The 22,574-nt window shown below is 36.9% G+C and overlaps 1 long non-coding RNA gene across 2 annotated transcripts in view; it reads right to left on the bottom strand.

Moving 5' to 3' along the window:
- Positions 1 to 20,380, bottom strand: part of LOC122891686 — a 60,906-nt gene extending 40,526 nt beyond the window's left edge. For both annotated transcript variants that reach the window (XR_006381307.1, XR_006381308.1), the window contains exon 1: positions 20,346 to 20,380. This is a non-coding gene — a long non-coding RNA (uncharacterized LOC122891686). The remainder of the gene's footprint in view (positions 1 to 20,345) is intronic.
- Between the last annotated feature and the right edge of the window lie 2,194 nt (positions 20,381 to 22,574).

Here is a 22,574-nt window from a genome sequence, read left to right as displayed (position 1 = left end):
GGGGAAGAAAAACTCAAGTTAGGGAGACCAGGGTATTACAAAGTTTATGTAAGAGGTGATTACAAATCAACCTAGTATGGCAATATTAAAACATATGAAAGTACTGACACAGGAAACTAAGAGAATAAAAAAGGTTAATCTCTGTGACCTGAACTGGAAAACAGACATTACATATTAAAATTTTCAAAAAGCTGATGGAGGCACCTGGGTGGCTCAGTCAGTTAAGTGTCTGCCTTCAGCTCAGGATGCGATCGCAGGACTCTGGGATTGAGCCCCGTTTTGGACTCCCTGCTCAGCAGGGAATCTGCTTCTCCCTCTCCCTGGGCCTCTCCCCCTGCTCATGTTTTCTCTCCCCTCGCCCTCTCTCTCTCTAATAAATAAATAAATCTTTAAAAATTAAAAGAAATTTGAAGAACAAAAATTTTTAATTAAGTGTTCATACATAATAACTAACACATATAGCCCTATATTCCTAGCAATACACTGACACATTAACACTCAGAGTAAAGTAACCTAGACAAGGTTACCCACCTAACTATGATAAAGCTCGGAATTAAAACCCCAGCAGCCTAACTCCAAAGTGTGTGCTCTCAACTAGTATTGAATTAAGTTATTTATTCCATGCTCAATTATTATTCCCATTTGACAGAAGTAGGCTTTGTTAATGCTCTCCTTTTATGAAACAGGAAGGAAACAAATAAAGAGTAAGCTTTGCCCAGCTCCTTGACATAGGAATTTGATTCAAAAGCCAAGTGCAGAGCCTGTATTGTTAACCTTCATGGTACTGCCTTTCTTTCTTTTTATTTTCCCTTTTTTTTTTTTAAAGATTTTACTTATTTATTTGACAGACAGAGATCACAGATAGGCAGAGAGGCAGGCAAAGAGAGAGAGAGAAGGAAGCAGGCTCCCTGCTGAGCAGAGAGCCCAATGCAGAACTCGATCCCAGGACCTTGAGATCATGACCTGAGCCGAAGACAGAGCCTTAACGCACTGAGCCACAGAGGCACCCCTGGTACTGCCTTTCTAAAGACACTTATCCAAAAGGCTTAGTAATTCACTCATTTATAAAATGAGAAAAAGGGGCGCCTGAGTGGCTCAGTGGGTTGGGGCCTTTGCCTTCAGCTCGGGTCATGATCCCAGGGTTCTGGGATCAAGCCCCACATCGGGCTCTCTGCTCAGCGGGGAGCCTGCTTCCTCCTCTCTCTCTGTCTGCCTCTCTGCCTACTTGTGATCTCTGTCAAATAAATAAATAAAATCTTTAAAAAAAAAAAAAAAGGAAAAAGAAAATGAGAAAAAAGCAGATGGAAACAGAAACCAAGTTTTGAAGTTAAAAGATGATTTCTAAGGCCTCTTCTGGCTCATAAATTTTAACATAGTTTAGAGTCAGATAGATTTCATATTATCATGGCTTACACATCTATTAGCTGGGCTATTTGGGCAAACCTCAGGATCCTCATCTACAAAATGCACATGAATCCTTCCTTTACAATACAGTTATGAAGCTTAGAGGAGAGAATGTAAATGGTGTTTGGTGCAGAGCCTTGCACAAAATAGTTGAAAGCAACAGTAGTACTTGTTTGCCTCGTACACTCAGCATCAGACCTGACACATAGAAGGCAATGTAAATATTTGCTCAGTGTATATATTAATAGACTAAATAACTGATCAATGGACTGATTCATCAATGGAAAACTGTTGATTATCTAGATGATTCTTTTGATTATTTAGATGATTATCATTATTCTTTTGATTATCTAGATGATTCCAATGATCCATCTCACTTTTCTCTGACTCACCTCTAGTCTATGATTTCAAATGTAAATTTTTTCTTTAAAAATATTTATTTATTTATTTTCAAGAGAGAGAGAGAGCATGCAAGTGAGCAGGGGCAGGGCAGAGGGAGAGAGAGAATCTCAAGCAGACTTCCTACTGACCATGGAGACCTACCAGGTGCTAGATCCCAGGATGTTGAGATCATGACCTGAGCTGAAATCAGGAGCTGAAATGTTTAACTGGCAGAGCCATGTAGGTGCCCCTGACTGATAGGTATCTAGCTTATACTTATTAGTAGATTTAAAAAGAGGTGGTAGCATTTTAGAAAAAGTAAGATTTTAAAAAAAATTTTTAGTTTTATTTTTCTTTCAGTGTTCCAAAATTCATTGTTTAAGCACTACACCCAGTGCTCTTTGCAATATGTGCCCTCCATAATACCTAACACCAGGCTTACTTGACCTCCCAAGCCCTCTCCCTTCCAAAACCCTCAATTTGTTTCTCAGAGTCCACATTCTCTCATGGTTTGTCTCCCCCTCCAATTTCCCCCAACCCACTTCTCCTGTCCTTCACCCAATGTCCTCCATGTTATTCCTTATTCTCCACAAATAAAGGAAACCATATGATAATTGACTCTCTCTGCTTGACTTATTTCACTCAGCATAATCTCTTCCAGTCCCGTCCATGTTGATACAAAAGTTGGGTATTCATCATTTCTGATGGAGGCATAATACTCCATTGTATATATGGACCACATCTTCTTAATCCATTCGTCTATTGAAGGGCATCTTGGTTCTTTAGACAGTTTGGCAACTGTGGCCATTGTTGCTATGAACATTGGGGTACAGATTCCTTTCTTTTCACTACCTCTATATCATTGGGGTAAATACCCAGTAGTGCAATTGCAGGATCATAAGGTAGCTCTATTTTTAATTTCTTAAGGAATCTCCACACTGTTTTCCAAAGTGGCTCCACCAACTTGCATTCCCACCAACAGTGTAAGAGGGTTCCCTTTTTTCCACATCCTTTCCAACACTTGTTGTTTACTGCCTTATTAATTTTATTCATTCTAACTGGTGTAAGGTGGTATCTGAATGTGGTTTTGATTTGAATCTCCCTGATGGCTAATGATGATGAACATTTTTTCATGTGTCTGTTAGCCATTTGTATGTCTTCTTTGGAGAAGTGTCTGTTCAAAGATTAGGGACAGAGGGAACATTCCTCAACTTCATAAAATCTATTTATGAAAAACCCACAGCGAATATCATCTTCAATGGGGAAAAGCTGACAGCCTTCCCTTTGAGAGCAGGAACATGACAAGGATGTCCATTCTCACCACTGTTGTTCAACATAGCACTAGAAATCCTAGCAACAGCAATCAGACAACAAAAAAAAATAAAAGGTATTCAAATTGACAAAGAAGAATCAAACTCTCTCTCTTCACAGATGACATGATACTTTATATGGAAAACCCAAAAGACTCCACCACCAAAATACTAGAACTCATACAGCAATTCAGTAATGTGGCAGGATACAAAATCAATGTATAGCAATCGGTTGCTTTCTAATGCACTAACAATGAAAATACAGAAAGGAAAATGAGAGAATCGATTCCATTTACTATAGCACCAAGAACCATAAAATACCTGGGAATAAAACTAACCAAAGAGGTAAATGATCTGTACTCGAGGAACTACAGAACACTCATGAAAGAAATGGAAGATGACACAAAAAGATGGAAGAGCATTCCATGCTCATTTCAACAATAAACACTGTTAAAATAGCTATACCACCTAGAGCAATCTATACTTTCAACACCATCCCTATCAAAATTCCACCAGTGCATTGGTGGTATAGTGGTGGGCATAGATGCCTTCCAAAATTCCACCAGAATTTTTCAAAGAGCTAGAACAAACAATCCTAAAATTTGTATGGAACCAGAAAAGACCCCAAATTGCTAAGGAACTGTTGAAAAAGAAAAACAAAACTGGGGACATCACGTTGCCTGATTTCAAACTTTACTACAAAGCTGTGATCACCAAGACAGCATGGTACTGGTGCAAAAACAGACACATAGACCAGTAGAACAGAGTAGTCAGCCCAGATATGGACCCTCAACGCTATGGTCAAATAATCTTCAACAAAGCAGGAAAAAATATACAGTAGAAAAAAGTCTCTTCAATAAATGGTGTTAGGAAAATTGGACAGCAAAGTACAGGAGAATGAAACTTGACCATTCTCTTACACCATACACAAAGATTAACTCAAAATGGATTAAAGACCTCAACATGAGTCAGGAATCCATCAAAATCCTAGAGGAGAACATAGGCAATAACCTCTTTGACATTGGCCACACCAACTTCTTTCAAGATATGTCTCCAAAGGCAAAGGAAACAAGAGCGAAAATAAACTTTTGGAACTTCTTCAAGATCAAACGCTTCTGCACAGCAAAGGAAACAGTCAACAAAACAAAGAAACAACCCACGGAATGGGAGAAGATACTTGCAAATGACACTAGAGACAAAGGGCAGATATCCAAGATCTATAACAAACTCCTCAAACTTAACACACACAAAACAGATAATCATGTCAAAAAAGGGGCAGAAGACATGAATAGAAAAAGTAAGATTAAAACAAGTCTAATACATATGGAATTATATGACTTTAATAACACAATTATCCTTTTAAGGCAGTTGCTTGAGCAAAAATACTGCAGTTTTAGAAACCTCACTCTATCCTGCCAATTCAGTTCTATGACACTGCTTGTGCCAGACTCTATATAGATCCCTATATAAACCTTATTGAGTGTGTGATTAAAGAAAAAAATTTTAATGGAAAGAAAAAATAATTTCTGCATTACTGAACCCCTGAATTCTATTCATTTTTGCTCACTAACAATTTAAACTGAGTTTTCAGTCATCAGGTATATTAAGTATCTGCAAATAAACCAAAAGTCTTGAATTTAGGTGGCATTAAGAAAACTTAACACAAGTTGAATAAGAAGTTTGGAAACTTTCCTTCAGTTGACCCAAAAATAAGAGTATAGTAGTTCAATTACCAAGCAAAAGGAAAAGTCCAAAACATTACATTTTTACTACAGCAATTATTAAAATTCTTATAAATCCTTTTTGATATTTCAATATGGGGAAAGTTTTCTAGAGATATAAGTGACATTTTTGTTTTTGTTTTGGTTTTGGTTTGGTTTTTTTAAATAATGTACTCAGGGTTGTACTTTAGCAAATTATAAAATGTCTTCAGCATTTTCTATATTCCTCCTTCTACCCTCCCCCATTCTCACAGGCATATAAAGCTTTCATTCCAGTCTACTGAGTAGAGGTAGAGACATGAATTTTTGAGGTGTATCTATGGCAATATCACCTGGGAGGGAAAAAACTGTGCCTATAAACTGTACTTTCACAGTCTACAAAAAATAAAGCTATCATCCAAAAAAAGGAACTTACATTTGTACATGTTATAACTTATTTTCTACATAAAGAAGGAATAGTCTAATCCTTCATGGAAAATGAAATACCATCAAGGAAGAAAAGAAAGTTTTTGGCATTTTGCTCTTTCCATGAAAGAGCAAGTCATTTTTTCTTCTCATTTTTCAGAGAATTATAGTCTCTTAATAAGTGTCACTTTCACTGCCATGAAAAACCTAAGTTTTTAAGACTGACCTCATTTCCCTCATTTTGATCATCTGAAACGTCTCTATTCTAGCACAGTTTAAGGGGGAATCTGTCCAGGGTGTGTTTTGCTACAAACAGCAGTTTGGAGGGTGTCCTTGCCCTAGTCTCAAATGTCATTGTACCAAAACATGTTTAAAAAAAATCATCCAATAAGCATTTTTAGAATAAAAATTAAAAGAGGCAATTCTAGAATACCTTAGGTGATCTCTGACACAGAAAGTTGGGTGAGGGAAGGAAAAATGAAAATAAGGGGAGCATTTCATGAAGAAATTTATCCCCGCTTCTCCACCTTCACGTCTGGCTACTTCTTTTGCCACTCCTGGGTATGTTCTTGGATGCTGAAAAGAAGCTTTCTAGTTTATGGCCATGCTGATATTCCTCTAGGGAAGGAAAAATGGTCCACAGTGGTGCATTAACCTAAAAGGGAAACATCTGTTTGGAGCATGGAGCAATTTATTGGCTGAGTTCTGAATACAGTGATTGCAGCTGAGAATCTCTGTATGATTCTGCGAGTCTCCTCTGAGCACAAAACAAGGAAAATTGTCCATTATGGGAGCACTGGCCTGGGACTTAACTGGATTAGAATACAGATTTTATTTGTCATTTAGATAAAGGTGGTTTCCTTAACAATACAGGACATTTGAGAATAAAAACAGAACTTACTAGTAAAAAGGATATGATTAAAATGATGAATTTTATGTGACATATATTTTATTATCAAAAAGAAAATCCCCACAAAACCAAGGTACTGATTATTCCTCCTATTTCAGATTCTAAAACAGATATCAGAACTCAAATCTGAGTATCACCAAAGTAATGCTTTTTGCTGTGAAATTATGCTCTCAACTTGAACGAACAAGCAGAGGCCTTTTGTTTCTGTATAGACTAATATCATTTCAAAAGTTTTGGCCTTTGAAAAGGGCTAGTGTCTCATCTCATTAAGTCTGTGTTCATTCGGTCTTTGATTAACATGTGAAGTTATAAAATTAGGTAGGGTATGGGGTGCCTGGGTGGATCATTCTGTTAAGGGTCTGCTTTGGGCTCAGGTCATGATTCCAGAGTCCTCGGATCGAGTCCCACATCCGGCTCCCTGCTCAGGGGGTAGAGGGGAGCCTGCTTGCCCCTCCCCCCTGCCCATGAGCATGCACGTGAGCTCTCTCTCATATAAATAAATAAAATCTTTTTTAAAAAATTAGGTGGGGCATGGAAATGGAAAAGTAGAGGTGTTTGTTTGTTTGTTTTTAAAGATTTTATTAATTTATTTGACAGACAGAGATCACAAGCAGGCAGAGAGGCAGGCAGATGGTGGGGGGTGGAAAGCAGGCTCTCCACCGAGCGGAGAGCTGGATGCGGGGCTCGAGATGGGGCTCCATCCCAGACCCTGGGAACATGACCTGAGCGAAGGCAGAGCCTTTAGACCACTGAGCCGCACAGGCACCCAAAATTTGAGGTGTTGAGTAGAAAACTTAGTAGAACAGCAACTGGTTTAAAAGTAAAGACTGTACCTGTTTTGAAAATACCATATGGACCTTTCAAGTAGGACTGAATAATGGTGCCCCTGAGACAAATCTGGCACCTAAGCTAGGTGTCCTGACCACCACCAGGTTGCTCCCACTGTGAGACTGGCATTAGGTGTCTTACACCCATCAGCACACTTGAAAGCAATGGCAGGGAGTTCTGGTATAACTGCTCCTATAATTCAGAGATAATTTCTCTAATTTTCAAACTGTTGCCTGAAGTATAACTTATAAAAAGGAAAATAGGTACAACCATGCGACGGACTCACATTTGAGGCACAGCTAAGACTAATGTCCCAAGAAAATAAATAAAATCTAAACTAAGCATTGTCCACAATAAAAATTCCACTTGAGGGGCACCTGGGTGGCTCAGTCGGTGAAATGTCTCATTTTTGCCTTTAAGCTCTCAAAACCATTGTGGTTGTTTTACTTTCTACAATTCAAATTATCTTTTGACCTCTCTCCAATGGAAAGATAATGGTAACTGGAGTTGGAGGAGCGGGGTACTAGTTAAGGCTTTTTGCTAGATTACCCTTGTGACTTTGTCAAATATTATTTCTCCCTCTGTCAAAGAAGAGTGGTGATTAATTCTTTATCAGGGGACGCCTGGGTGGCTCAGTGGGTTAAGCCGCTGCCTTCAGCTCAGATCATGATCTCAGGGTCCTGGGATCGAATCCCACATCGGCTCTCTGCTCAGCGGGGAGCCTGCTTCTTCCTCTCTCTCTGCCTGCCTCTCTGTCTACTTGTGATTTCTCTCTCTGTGTGTTGAATAAATAAAAATCTTAAAAAAAAAAACACTTTATTTTCAGGTAGCTGTGAGGCTTAAATGAAATACGATATATAGAAAAATGGATCAGTGCTGCACAATCATGTTGCATAATTACTGTGCAAACACTAATTACCATAACCAGAAATCTGGACAAGCAACTATTGGCAAGTAGGGATTTGTTGTACCAGCTAATTTATCATTTGTCAATAGAAAGTTATTTAAAACACTGATGGTCTCGTTTAAATCAAGACTTTATGCAGTCAGTTTTTTGGAAGACATAACTGGGCAAATGGAAGTTCTACATTCATATTATGAGAAGGACTGCTGGTAGCTTCTTAGAGAGTTTATTTAAAGACTAAAGAGAGAAGATTTTGTCTTTCCTCTAATAATTTTAGATTATGTTTTATAGAGGTAAATATAATCTCAAATCCTTAAGGTCAAGTGGAATTTATTTGTTTATTTATTTATTTATTTGAGAGGGTGCAGGAGAGAGAATCTTAAGCAGCTTCTACGCCCAGCTTGGAGCCCAACAGGGCTCGATCTTACAACCCTGGAATCATGACCTGAGCCAAAATCAAGAGTTGACCACTTTAACCGGCTGAGCCCCCTGGTATCCCCCATAAGAGACTCTTTTCTTTTTTTTTTTTTTTAAGATTTCATTTATTTTTTTGACAGACAGAGACACAACGAGAGAGGGAACACAAGCAGGGGGCGTGGGAGGAGAAGCAGACTCCCCGCTGAGCAGGGACCCAATGTGGGGTTCAATCCCAGGACCCTGGGATCATGACCCGAGCTGAAGGCAGGCACTTAACCGACTGAACTATCCAGTTGCTGCTCCTATAAAAGACTCTTAGCAACAGAGAACAAACAGGGTTGACGGAGGGAGGTGGGTGAGGGATGGGCTAAATGGGTGATGGGGAATAATAAGGTCACTTATGAAGGCTGGGTGTTGTATGCAAGTGATGAATCACTAAATTCAACCCTGAAACCAACATTACACTATACGTTAACTCGAATTTAAGTAAAAATTTAGGAAAAAAAGAATAATAAAAACGTAGTCTTACGTTGGCACATTTTCTTCTCCCACAGGGCACCATGGTATTATCACGTACCAGCTTGCTAGGGATGCCATAACAAAATACTGCAGACTGGGTGGTTAAACAACCAGAAATCTATTTAATCATAGACCTGGAGGCTAAAAATCTGAGCTCAGGGCATCGGCATGGTTGGCTTCATCTAAGGCCCTTCCTCTTGGCTTATAGATGACCAACTTCTCCCTACACCTCCACAACATCTTCCCTCTGCACATGACTATATCCAAACCCCTTCTTCTTATAAGAACACCCATCATATTACACCAGGGCCTACCCTAATGACCTCATTGTACTTACTTCTTTTTTTTTTTTTTTTAAAGATTTTATTTATTTATTTGACAGAGAGAGATCACAAGTAGGCAGAGAGGCAGGCAGAGAGAGAGAGAGGAGGAAGCAGGCTCCCTGCTGAGCAGAGAGCCGGATGCGGGACTCGATCCCAGGACACTGAGATCATGACCTGAGCCGAAGGCAGCGGCCCAACCCACTGAGCCACCCAGGCGCCCCCATTGTACTTACTTCTTTAACTTACTTCATTTTTAGCTACCTCTTTAAAGACTCAATTTCCAAATAAAATTACATTTTGAGTGACTAAAAATAAAACAAATTTTCAACACATAACTTTGGGGTGGATTTAATTCAGCCCATAACATAATACTCATAAACATTTATCACTGACTTTATATCACTGATCCCCACCCTCAATGGAATATCTATGTGGATATGACATAAAATTCATAAAACTGAAAAGTTAAATGAAAATCCAAAAGTAAAAGGACAATAGGAATATTTCATTGCATGTTCATAATCATGTTAGTCCACATGAAAAAGTTACATTTTCTCAGATTATCCTTTTAGCAGGGTACTGTGTGTGCAATATATTTTAGAAAGAATGATAACTTAAATGGTCACAATGTTTATTATTTGCTGCCTCCTTTACTGCCTTGAAAATTAATTTGTATGAAATATTTCATTAAGTGATAATAAAGGTGTTACTATAATTAAAAAAGTTTTTAAATGACAAAGAAAAGTTAGTACATAAAATATATACTCAATAAAAAATAAGAAGAAGTTGTGCGTTTGTGACTGGATTAGGAAAACAATTAAATGTCACAATCACCAATGAAATAGGTAGTTTTAAATACAGTGGTTACTTCTGCCTGTTCTTACTATTCACTAAAAAAATTTAGTTTCTAAAATATTCTCGCTTCCTACTGCAAACTTAATTGCCTACTAGTCCCTATTACACATACCATATTGAAAATTAAAAATTTATATTCTTTCCTTAACAAAACTTTCTCGAAATGCTATGCTCAATGATACAGACTCAAGCTAAAAATTAAATATTAAATAAGCCAATTTTCTGGCAAGGCAATCAAAAAAATAAGCAAATATGTCATTAAAAATTTTAGCGATGTCATACTCAAATTGGAAGTGATCATAAAATTTTTCTATATAATTCTCTGATTACAGGTATATAGAACAGTAATAGGCACATCATTTAGCATACTACTATATATTAGCATTATTTTATATATGTGTATATGTTATATTTATATAAATTTAAATTATCTATATGTATATATATTTTTATACACACACATATACATTTTTAAATATTTTATTTATTTATTTGACAGAAAGAGAGCGCAAGCAGGAGGAGCTGCAGACAGATGGGGAGGGAGAAGCAGGCTCCCTGCTGAATAGGGAGTCCCATGTGGACCTTGATCCCAGGACCCTGAGATCATGACCTGAGCCAAAGGCAGATACTTAATTGACTGAGCCACCCAGGTACCCTATATATATATATATTTTTTTCAACTGTTTTGTTCTGAATCCTGGTTATGCCTGCATTTGTGTTGACTTTTTGACAACAGTCAAACATGGATTGATGTCTTTGGAAACAGATTAATGGAGGCACCTGGGTGGCTCAGTGGGTTAAGCCTCTGCCTTCAGCTCAGGTCATGGTCTCTCTTCTCAGCGGGGAGCCTGCTTCCTCCTTTCTCTCTCTGCCTGACTCTCTGCCTACTTGTGATCTCTCTCTCTCTCTGTCAAATAAATAAATAAACTCTTTTAAAAAACCAGATTAACAATTGTGTTTTTCTTTTATTCAAAGCTCAGACTACTCCCCAAATATCTAACTTTATACTACTAATGTATGTAACTCAGGTAACATGGAATGATGGTAATAAAACATTTTCTATTTGAAATGCATTGCATAATTCTTGCCTATTATAAACAGACGTCATCTAAAGAACAATTGCCTCTTTTGATGTTTATTTACAGTCCTCAGCCTTCCCATGACAAAATGGTTGTTAACATCAATTAGTTTATTTAGCCATAAATTTTTTTAACTATAGGTAACACCATCACAATGAAGAATGGCATTACATAAAAGGATAAAAAAGGAAAAATAAAGCAGAAGCATGACATGACCAACTACTTTTATTGGGCTTGAGCTGATACATTATCAAAAAAAAATTGTCAGTGGGTTTATGATACCTGTTAATTTTTAGCCAGCAAGATAAATTTGTTTTCACTCTTTTGCATGACTTTGTGCTTGCTTTGCTGCTCTCCTGCTTTCTCTCCTTTCTTTCCTTATTTCTCAGATTTTTAAAAATCAGAATTATATTCTCTTCCCCTTATCCTTACCAACTTTTATAAATCTACATCTTTTATCATTGTAATTCAATATATTTTCCATTCCAGTAATTATCACAAAGAAGGCACTTACTTATGAAATACACCTGTACATCTAGAAAATTTAATTAATTAAATACATCTGTACATCTAGAAAAACTAAACTGACCTCTTAATACATCGAGTAGCAAATTATAATGTCCTATAATGACGGAAAGGACAAAGATTGCTCAACTGTAGGGTGAGGTCCAGTAGGGGGTGGCTTTATGGTGATGAGTAATCAGAGTAGAAATCTTGGAGAAGCAGAGGCAGAGATAAAAGAATAACCTTAACTACAAACCTACTCAATGACCTTGAATAAATCAACAACTTATCTTTTTCTTTCACCTTGACAATTATTGCTTTTTCTGCCTGTTGGTTTGGACTAGTAGACTAAAGTCATGCCTGGATAATTTACCTTTGCTCACTGAAACTACATATAATATAAACTTATGCTTTCTTTTACACTCTGTACAATGTTTTGCTATTACAGTTTCAAACAAGAGTTGAGAGTGTTGATTAAGCTGCTCAAATAGACAAACTGAAACCAATAGCTTGAAGAAGCATTGCCCATAAACAAGTACTGGGTTCACTGTAGCTGATCTTTTTCCTGGTCTTTATTGAAGGTTAGCCAGGACTTCCAGATGACAGGGTTCTCGTTACAGAAGTGGGAGTTCCTCTACTTTCAGAAAACAGAGCATTGCCTTTCATTAAAATCCCTCTATAAGGTTAATGTTTAATTCTCAAGTGACTAAAATGGTAATACATTGCAGGGTAAATTAACAAGTCTAGGTTACTGAAATACTTTTAATTAATCCAATGATACTATGTGATAATGGGATACAATTGTATGTGACAGAATACAATTTGATGAAGCACACAGAATCCCTCTCCTTTTAATTGTATCATGCTTGTTTCTGTCTTCAATGTATTCCCCTTTATAATATTGCTGAATCGGTTATATTTTTACCTCCCCAAAGCATTCTATACATTTATTCATCTTTCACTAATCTTTGTAACGAGAAAACTTTGCTTTTTTTCCTTCAAATTCCCATTTTCCTTTTTTTGTGAAGGCAAGAAAATTCTAAGTCTTAAAATATAATTTATGAACTTTGACTGGTGTCCTGAAGTCCGTAAAATCCCATTACCATAAGGGTGACTAGAAAATGATAGGAAAATGACCCCAACCAGATGAGGCTGTTCTGTAGAGATAAAGTTAGTGCATACTAAATATCCCAAACCACAAGAATCCACTATTTGGCTCTTTCAGTTGGATAATCTGAGGCTTCTCCTTGCCACCGCAAATTTGTGTGGCGATGTCAAGCAACTGCTCTCTTCCCTAGAAGTAGCTGCATTTAGTCATAGATTGAATGACCGCCACATGCACAATTTGTAATTCTTTTTGCAGGGGATAAATGAGATCAACAGGCAGGGTATAATCAAAAGATCATCCAGTGGACGGCCTTATCATATATGAATTTGATCAAAAACAGTACACAATAAAAGGACCATCTTACACTATTTATGGTAGCCTGTAGTTTTCAGTTTGAATTTCAAATGGCAAGATCTGTTCTATATTTCCAGGCTATGGCTTCCTTCCACTGTCTAAGATTTTGTTATAAAAAGAGGCCTCTCATTTTATTAATATTTATTATTTATTATTCCTTAGAGGTTTTTAACCTTAGAAAATTTCCTGCAAGGATAGTAATGTAAGGTCCATATGGGGATGGAATGTTCTTTGTTAAATTACTGACCAGTTGCTTCATTAATTATTAAAGAAAAAAATTATACTGAATCCCACAAAATATAATGTAAGCCAGAAGAGAATTATTATTTCTTAAAGTTCAGTTCCTAGGGAAATGATATAGATATTCTTTTTTCTAGTATTCCTACTCAGCAAAGTTATGAAGCTTTATCATGTACCTTACAAAGATTGCTACATGGGGTGCCTGGGTGGCTCAGTCAGTTGAGCACCCAACTCTTGATTTAGGCTCAGGTGACAACTTTGGGATCCTGAGATTAAGCCCCATGTTGGGCTCCTTGCTCAGTGCAGAGTCTGCTTGAGATTCTCTCTTTCCCTCTCCCTTACCCCTTTCCCTGAACTCTTTCTCTCTCTAAAATAAATAAATCTTAAAAAAAAAAATGATTGCCACATTAAATCACCATTCTAGTGATTTCAGACAAATGGCACCAGCAACCTATTCTCCAGTCCCTTATCCAGTAGAAATTAGAATCAAGTGTTTAAAATGGCTAAAAATGGGGGCGCCTGGGTGGCTCAGTGGGTTAAAGCCTCTGCTTTTGGCTCAGGTCATGATCCCAGGGTTCTGGGATTGAGTCCCGCATCCTCTCTCTCTGCCAGCGTCTCTGCCTACCTGTGATCTCTGTCTGTCAAATAAATAAATAAATAAATAAATAAATAAATTTTAAATATAAAAAATAAAATGTCTAAAAATGGTTATTAATGGTCTTCCAATTTCCACATTATGAAGATCCAGAAAGGACTAGAAAATTTTTTACTGAGTTTTCATCTAGAAAATGTAATCTGTGTCATTAATAAACAAAATAAGAGAAGAGTGATTCTCACCTCCAATGAATCTCTTGAAATTGATCTGGGAAGATGCATGTGTGTGTTTCATTAGAAGGGCCGTGGCTCACAAAAGACAAAATCTTGTCATACCACCTGAACTCCTTTGAGCGACAAGGCAAGAGTTTTAAGGATCTTTTAGCTGAAACTAATAGAAATCCACTCAAATCAGCTCAAGGGAAAGGAGAATTTAGGAGAGAGATTCAAGGGTATCTGGAGAGTACCCAAATGAAGAAATATATTTACATTTTGATTAAAAATGAAAAACTCTTAAGACAGTTTTCCATCCTTCTTGCAACTTCTCTACTTTTAGACTAACTTCTACAATGCAGTTATTTTGGTTTCTCCATCAAAACAGCCTTCAAGTGTCCCTATCTCTTTAATTTAGAGGTTGAAGGTCCATTGCTGTCTAATTCAGTCTCTGGGGCTCTGAGTTTAATTGACCAAGAGAATGAATCTGGTTGTCTTAGCTGCATCACATTTCACTGTGGCCCCATCATGTGTGGCCAGGAATGAGGGCTGGGGGGCGGGGTGCGGGGGGAATCACCTGGTACGCAAATGCCACAAGGCTGGGTAGGGCTGGGATAACTGAAGAAACTATTTCCTTTATTGTCCTACCAACCAAGCAATCTTTTATAGGCAATCTGTATCAGTAAAAAAACATGTTCAATTTAGAGAAAATTAATTTCTACAGATTATATAAATGTGCTCTAACCCCAAGATGCTAGTGATCATAGTAATATTGATATGAAAGTATCCTTCCTAATACAATAAAGACAACATGTAACTGTTATAACATTATAGCATTTTTTAAAAGGTTTTATTTATTTATTTTAGAGAGAGAGTACTAGAGAGCATGAGAGAGGGATGAGTGGCAGAGGGAGAAGCAGACTCCCCACTGAGCAGGGAGTCAGACGCGGGGCTTGATTCTGGGACTTGGGGATCATGACCTGAGCTGAAGGCAGGCACTTAACCCATTGAGCCACACAGGCACCCCCATTATAGAATTTTTAATTAGCTGAGTATAGAAGAACATATCTGAAACTCAGGCATGGATTTAATAATTATATTTGGAAATTCAGTATCTCATAATGGAAAGGAAAAGTCCACATTGGAAAAATTCTCTTCTAAACTACCATTAGTGTTTTTCATTAGATTTCAATTAGTAGTTGTGTGCAAATCACAAACAGGCTTATCTTCTAAAACTCTGTAAAGTCAGCATAAAAAATACCAGTTCATAAGCTAAAAAAAAAATATCAGAGTGTTACAGTATTATATATAATAATAATACTTTCCATTTATAGCTGCTGGGCTGGGCACTTTCCATACATACTCTCATGTACCAAAGCAATTCTTACATTTAAGTGTATTTTTTTTAAACATTTTATGAATGAGGAATCTAAGGTTCGGGAATATTGTATTTTGTCCAAGTTACCTAGTGTAGTTGTAGCAGGATTCTCTAATAATAATCAGGCAATCTTTCCACTGACCCAAAAGCATCTTCGCAAAAATTAGACGATGCTGACACTGTCTCAAGACAATGTACTCACATCTGCTAGAAAAATGCCATTATAAATATAGAAATCCATAATGACCAAAATGTGAACGGTGCCTGCCTAGAATTATGCAGTGACTCTTCATGCCAGCCTGTTAATCAAAATAGTAAGGATGCTATTAGTCAATCCTCCCCTCTACATGGCATACCGTCCATTAATGCTCCAGCCCTCCCCACTGCTCTCATTTGCCCCTACCCCATTACATAGGTAAACGATCAAACTCTAAAAGTGTTTTAGCTCATTTGTTTCATTGATATATCCCAGTGATAAAAGACTTTAAAAGGAGTGTTAAACCACAGTTTCAATAAATCTCTACATGTAATTCAATCGGTAAAACATTATGTAGTTCAAGAAATGCACGTAGTTTATGACCCACTGTCCCTCTGTGACCCTTTATTTAAAGAAAATCTTAGTTATACAGCCAACAAAGGAAATCTCTAAACAAACATCAACAGGGCCTCCTCTGCTGTCTCATTATGTTGAGGTGAAATGGGACATCATTTCAGGTGACCTGTTTAGAAGACTTAAGTATGTACATTAGCTGTGCTTTCTTTCATTTAGTTATTTCTTCCATGGGAAGAGGGAAGCAGGTGTTGTTGGCCTTCCTGAAGGCAAGGGAAAAGATGTAGAACCAGCTAGGTTTCACATATTGGCTTTAAACTGAAAGGAGTCTCAAGTTTTAGCTTTGGAGCAGTAGCAAATTTGTGCAAGGGGAACAGCATGAGGCTTTGAATAGCAACCTTGAAAAACATCTTTTGTAGATATTTATTTCCAATAGCCGTACTCACATATTTCTAAGATTCACACAGCTACCAACCTTAGATATTATTCCTATGGGGGTGAGGAACACAGGACCCAGGGGAGGCTAAAATAACTCTTATTTACATTAACGTTATAACTACTCCTACTCCTAAGGTAACTTGCAACCCTTGGGAGCACAGCCCCTTGGAAAGGCTTTATATATACATGTATGTATATGCACATCTTCCTAGGAGATTCACTTATGTATAGTAGTTGCATGAACTTGAGATGAGAACCAAAGTGTAAATGTTAAATAGATGAAGGAGCTGAGGATTCTGCGAGGCACAACATCTCATTCTCATACGGAAGGCCATGATCCACAGCATTAACTCATCCTGATGGCGCCAGGACAGACTCAATGGAAAGAAACTTGGAATAGGCCTCCAGAGTCCCTAAGAAGAGAAACTGCATAGAGGTAGACCAGAGCAGTAGCTTGCTTAAGCCAAAACATTTTCCTGCTGCCAAATGCCGTCTGACCACTCCCATCAGATTCATGAAGCCTAAAATAAACATATGTGGAGTTTTAAAAAATAAAATCAGGGGCAAATCCACCTAGGGAAAACCCCAGGAATATGCCTAACTAGATCATGACCATTTTCTTCTATGGACTGCTAGCCTCTCATTAGTACTCCTTAGTGGTAAGAATAATTCAGGGAATAAGTAGCAAATTTAAACAGAGAAATAATTACTGTATAGATTGATATTCTTTACTATTTCAAGGCTTCAGAAAAACATTCCATTCTATATGCTCCTTCCTTAATCATGTTTTAAAAGATTGAACAGGTGATTGAAGATGGTTTATGGTGAAGCAGCCAAAGGACTCACTTCAAATGATTAAAAAAGTAAAAATAGGGGTGCCTGGGTGGCTTAGTGGGTTAAGCCGCTGCCTTCGGCTCAGGTCATGATCTCAGGGTCCTGGGATCGAGTCCCGCATTGGGACTGCTTTCCTCTCTCTCTCTCTCTGCCTCCTTGTGATCTCTCTCTGTCAAATAAATAAATAAAATCTTAAAAAAAAAAAAGTAAAAATAGCAGCTTGTCAGAGAACATGCTTTATGATAAGTCTCCTTCAAAATCTCAACAACATTAAAATATTGAAGAGACCAACTAAGTGGATAATTATTTCATTACCAATATCTTTTATCTGATAGGTGAATTATTTGTTAAAATTTACTATGCTGTGTTCTTCAGTTCATTTTGCCAAATTTTGGACTAAGACATGAATATTTCTATTTGGCTATAAATAGAAAGATTAGATATTATAATAAAATTATATTTCCTTGAACAATAAATCCTCACTTCTTCCCAATGTTCTGTTATTCCTAAGCAAATCTTATATAACTAATTCCCTTCTATTGCTTTCTGGCTAGTCTTCCATACATGGAATCTCACTAATTTTATCTCCAGAGACGCCTGTTGGCAACCCTTCAAAATTGTATTGGCAGCCTCTATTGGTAGGGTACCAGGTTCCCTATTGTCTACATTTGCATGTTTGTTTAGATCATGACCTTGGTAGAGGAAGTTTGCTCAGTGGAAGCGATGAGGTAAAGATCCCCTCCCCCCAATTTCTCTATCATACATTCTTTAAAAAGCTTCTCTTAGTCTAAGAAAGTCCTCCTTTTAAATGAAAAAAAAAAAATAAAGAAAAGCGATTTGAAAGTTTCTTATAAAGTTACACATACACTTACAATTTCACTTCAGAAAAATGGAAACACATATCCATGCAAAGACCTGCATACAAGTGTTCATAGCAGTTTTATTCATAATAGCTACAAATTGGAAACAACCCAAAAGTCCATTAATAGGCAAATATCCACAGAATAGAATACTACTCAGCAATAAGAATAACCAAACTACTACTGATATATGTAACAACACAGATGAATCTCCAAAAAGTTGAGTGAAAGAAGCCAGACACAAAAGACTGCAGTCAATATGTTTCCATTTACATAACCATCAACAAAAGACAAAACCACAGCATCAGAAAGTAGATCATTGTTTCCAAGGGACAGAAGAGAGAGAGGAGACTGACTGCAAAAGGGCATGAAGGAACTTTTTGGGGCAATATAAATGTTCCCCATCTTATTTTGGTGGTCATTATACTTGTTAACTCTCACTGATGAATTTTATTACATGTAAATTAGAGCACAACTCTCATTAATGAATTTTATTACATGTATAGTGCAGTAAAGATGACTACAAAGAAGAAATACACAAGTGCAACAATTCAGATCAGTGACCCTTAAAATATATTGTATCACAGTATTAAATGAAAGCTATTGACTTGGTTTCACAAAATTAATACAGAGAAAGATCATAAAGAAGTTTTATAAACTCACTAGTAGCATCCATTGGCTCCAAGCTAAAATACTTTTCTTCGGAGGATAAGTTAAGATAGCCTGATGAATTTTCAATAATCAGTTTCCTTACCTCAACATCTAACCAGAAATCAATTGCACGGAGTAAAGGGGAGTTTGAGGGACAAGAAGTAATTGCCCTGCTTTGCCTGAGGAAAGGTATTTAAAAGGAATGTTGAGAATATTGAAAATAAATATCGCTCATTTACAATTTTTCCAAGACCCCAAGTTTGGCAACCATCACTATTCCACTGAGAATCACCTCACATGCCATCCCTGACACAAATAACCAAGGCTTGTGAATGCCCTTGATACCAATAAGATATATTAAAATAGAATTGTTCAGTGATGGAAGCTAATAGTTTTGCATTCAACTTATGTGGAATATTTATAGCCAATGTCTCCTTTTATCTTGTATGATAGATAGTTATAGAGGCCCTGTCCTTTAGAGTTCCAGAAGCTCATACATTTTATTCTAATCATTTCATAAGTAGTTTTTCAATAAAAAAAATTTAAAACTGTCATTTAGATACTGATTTTTTAATTAGCTATCAATTTTCTATGTATCATTCTATATATAACTATTTTACAAAGAAAACTGGCTAAATTTGATTATCCTGTCAATTGTCCTTCTTCCCTTCCCATTAATTTCCTAAAATAAAATATTCCCACACTATTAGTCTTGAGTTCCCTGATTGCTACAGGGAAAAACTGATTTCTCTTAATCTCATTTCTTGAGTACTGCCAAGCACTGTAGTTTAAAGAAATAACAAAGGAGGGGCACCTAGGTGGCTCAGTGGGTTAAAGCCTCTGCTTTCAGCTCAGGTCATGATCCTAGGGTCTTGGGATTGAGCCTCACTTTGGGCTCTCTGCTCTGTGGGGAGCCTGCTTCCTCCTCTCTATCTGCCTCTCTGCCTACTTGTAATCTCTATCTGTCAAATAAATAAATAAAATCTTAAAAAAAAAGAAATAACAAAGGACATGATTGTTCTCCAAATTAATATTGATATTTTGGTAATAAGTAAATTACATTATACATCTTAAATATGTTACAGTAAAAAAAAGTAGTTGGGGATGGAAGAATTTTTTAAGAGCCATGTCAAGTGTTTGAGCGCTCTATGAGTAAAATGACAAAAATCATATAGATCTATCAGTTAATAACACTTTGAGTAGGATCTCCATTTATTCTTTGCTTATTTGTTTAAAGGTTTTGGTGGAGGGCAGGACTGGGGAAAGCAAAGAATTAGAAACTGCCACATCTTGCAAAAGGAGCTGCATGTACCTGTCACCAGAGTCATTTACACCCCAATAAGTCTAATAGCGTTTTGTTCCTGAGTTGGGTTTTATATCCCAGGACAACACACTAATTGAGGATGTGTGAGTGGTATGTCTTTATAAGAAAGGAGAAAGGAGGCTGTGAATGGGAAGGAGGTCAGAGGAGAAAGCTTGTACTCTGTCATGAAAGAACTCACAGGCTTTTTCACGAATTTCTGCAAAGAGTCCATTTGTAAGTTGAGAATGAGGATATTGATTACCTTTAAACTCCATGTTAGCATAGCCCTTGGAAAAGCTTCTGCAGGCTTCCAGGGGTACAGGGTAGTTACTGGCAAAAAAACAGATACATAGATCAATGGAACTGAGTAGAGAGCCCAGAAATAAATCCACACAGATATGGTCAACAAATTTATGACAAAGGAGGCAAGAAGGACAATCCCTTCAAAAAATGGTGTTGAGACAATTGGACAGCGATGTACAAAAGACTACATTTAGACCACTCTCCTAACAACATATATAAAAATTAACTCCAAATAGATTAAAAGCTTGGATAAAAGACCTGAAACCATAAAACTCCTTGTGGAAAACATAGGCAGTAAGCTTCACAACACTGATCTTCGGGGTGATTGTTTAGATTTGATACTAAAAGCAAAGGCAACAAAGGTAAAAATAAACAAGTGGGACTGCATCAAACCAAAAGGTTCCTGCATAGCAAATAAAGCCATCAATAAAATGAAAAGGCAACCTACTGAATGAGAGAAAATATTTGCAAATCATATATCCGATAAGGGGTTAGTATCCGAAATATATAAAGAATTCATACAGCTCAACAGCAATGACAACAAAACCGATTTAAAAACAGTAGAGGAACTAAATACACAATTTTCCAAAGAAGACATACAGACAACCAACAGGTATATGAAAATGTGCTTACTATCACTAATCATCAGGGAAATGCAAATCAAAGTCACAATGCGCTACCATCTCATACCTGTCAGAATAGGACTATTATCAAAAAGATAAGAAATAACAAGGGTTGGCAAGGATGTGGGGAAAGGGGAATCTTCATATGCTGTGGTGGGAATGTAAACTGGTGCAGCTACTGTGGAAAATTGCATGGGGGTTCCTCAAAAATCTAAAAATAGGACTACGATACAATCCATCGATTTCACTTCTCAGTATTTCTCCTACTTGAAAAAATATCTACACCCCATGTTCACTGCAGTATAATTTACAATAGCCAAGATACAGAATCATCCTAAGTGTCCACTGATGGATGAATAAATAAATAGGTAAAAAAAATGTGATACACATACACACACATATACAGTACAATACTACTTGGACATAAAAGAGAAAGAAAAATCTTTGCCATTTGCAAAAATCTGGATGGACCTGAAGGGCATTACACTAAGTGAAATAAGTCAGACAGAGAAAGACAAATACTGTATAATCTCACTTACATGTGGAACCTCTAAAATAAAATAATACATAAAATAAAGTAAAAACTGAACTCACAGATACAGAGAACAGACTGGTTGTTGTCAGAGGCAGAAGTGAGGTGGGATAGCGTTAGGAAAAGGGGTGAAAAGAGCCAAAAAGTACCAATTTTCAGCTATAAAATAAATAAGTTCTGGGGATATAATATACAGCCTGGTGACTATAGTTAGTAATACTATAACTGTACATTTGAAAGTTGCTAAAAGAGTAGATCTACTAGGCTTTTCACCCAAAGAATACAGAAATACTAATTTGAAGGGATTCATACACCTCTATGTTTACAGCAGCATTATCAATAACAGCCAAATTATGGAAAGAGCCAAAATATCCATCTACTAATGAATAAAGAAGATGTGATAAATATACATGCCTGCAATTTAGATATATTATATATTTATATATTCCATATGTGTATACACACACACACACACTGGAATATTACTCAACTGTCAAAAAGAATGATATCTAGCCATTTGCAATGACTTGGATGGAGCTAGAGAGCATTATGCTAAGTGAAATAAGTCAGTCAGAGATAGACAAATACCTTGTGATTTCACTCATATGTGGAATTTAAAAAATAAAACAAATGATTACAGGGGATAAAAGAGAGACGTAAACTGTCAAGAAACAGATTCTTAACTCTACAGGACATACTGATGGCTACCAGAGAGGAGGCGGGTGGGGGGATGGGCTAAATAGTTGATGGGGGTTAAGGAGGTCACTTGTGATGAGCACCAGGTGATGTATGGAAGTGTTGAATCACTAAATTGTACAGCTAAAACTAATATTACACTATATGTTAACTAACTGGAAATTTAAATAAAAACTTGAAAAAAGAAAGAATAGTAAGGGCAAGTCTAAGGTTTGGAACATGAACAACTGGAAAAAATGAGGTGCTATTTACTGAAATGATAGTTAACATTTGCTTTGTAACAACCTCTCCGAAACTTGGTGGTTTAAAAGTGATTTGTTAGTTCACAACTCTGTGG

Source organism: Neovison vison, chromosome 12 (genome assembly GCF_020171115.1).
Source record: "Neovison vison isolate M4711 chromosome 12, ASM_NN_V1, whole genome shotgun sequence".
NCBI lineage: Eukaryota > Metazoa > Chordata > Mammalia > Carnivora > Mustelidae > Neogale > Neogale vison.
Note: the sequence above shows the minus strand (reverse complement) of the source record. Positions and strands in the feature narration are given on the sequence as shown.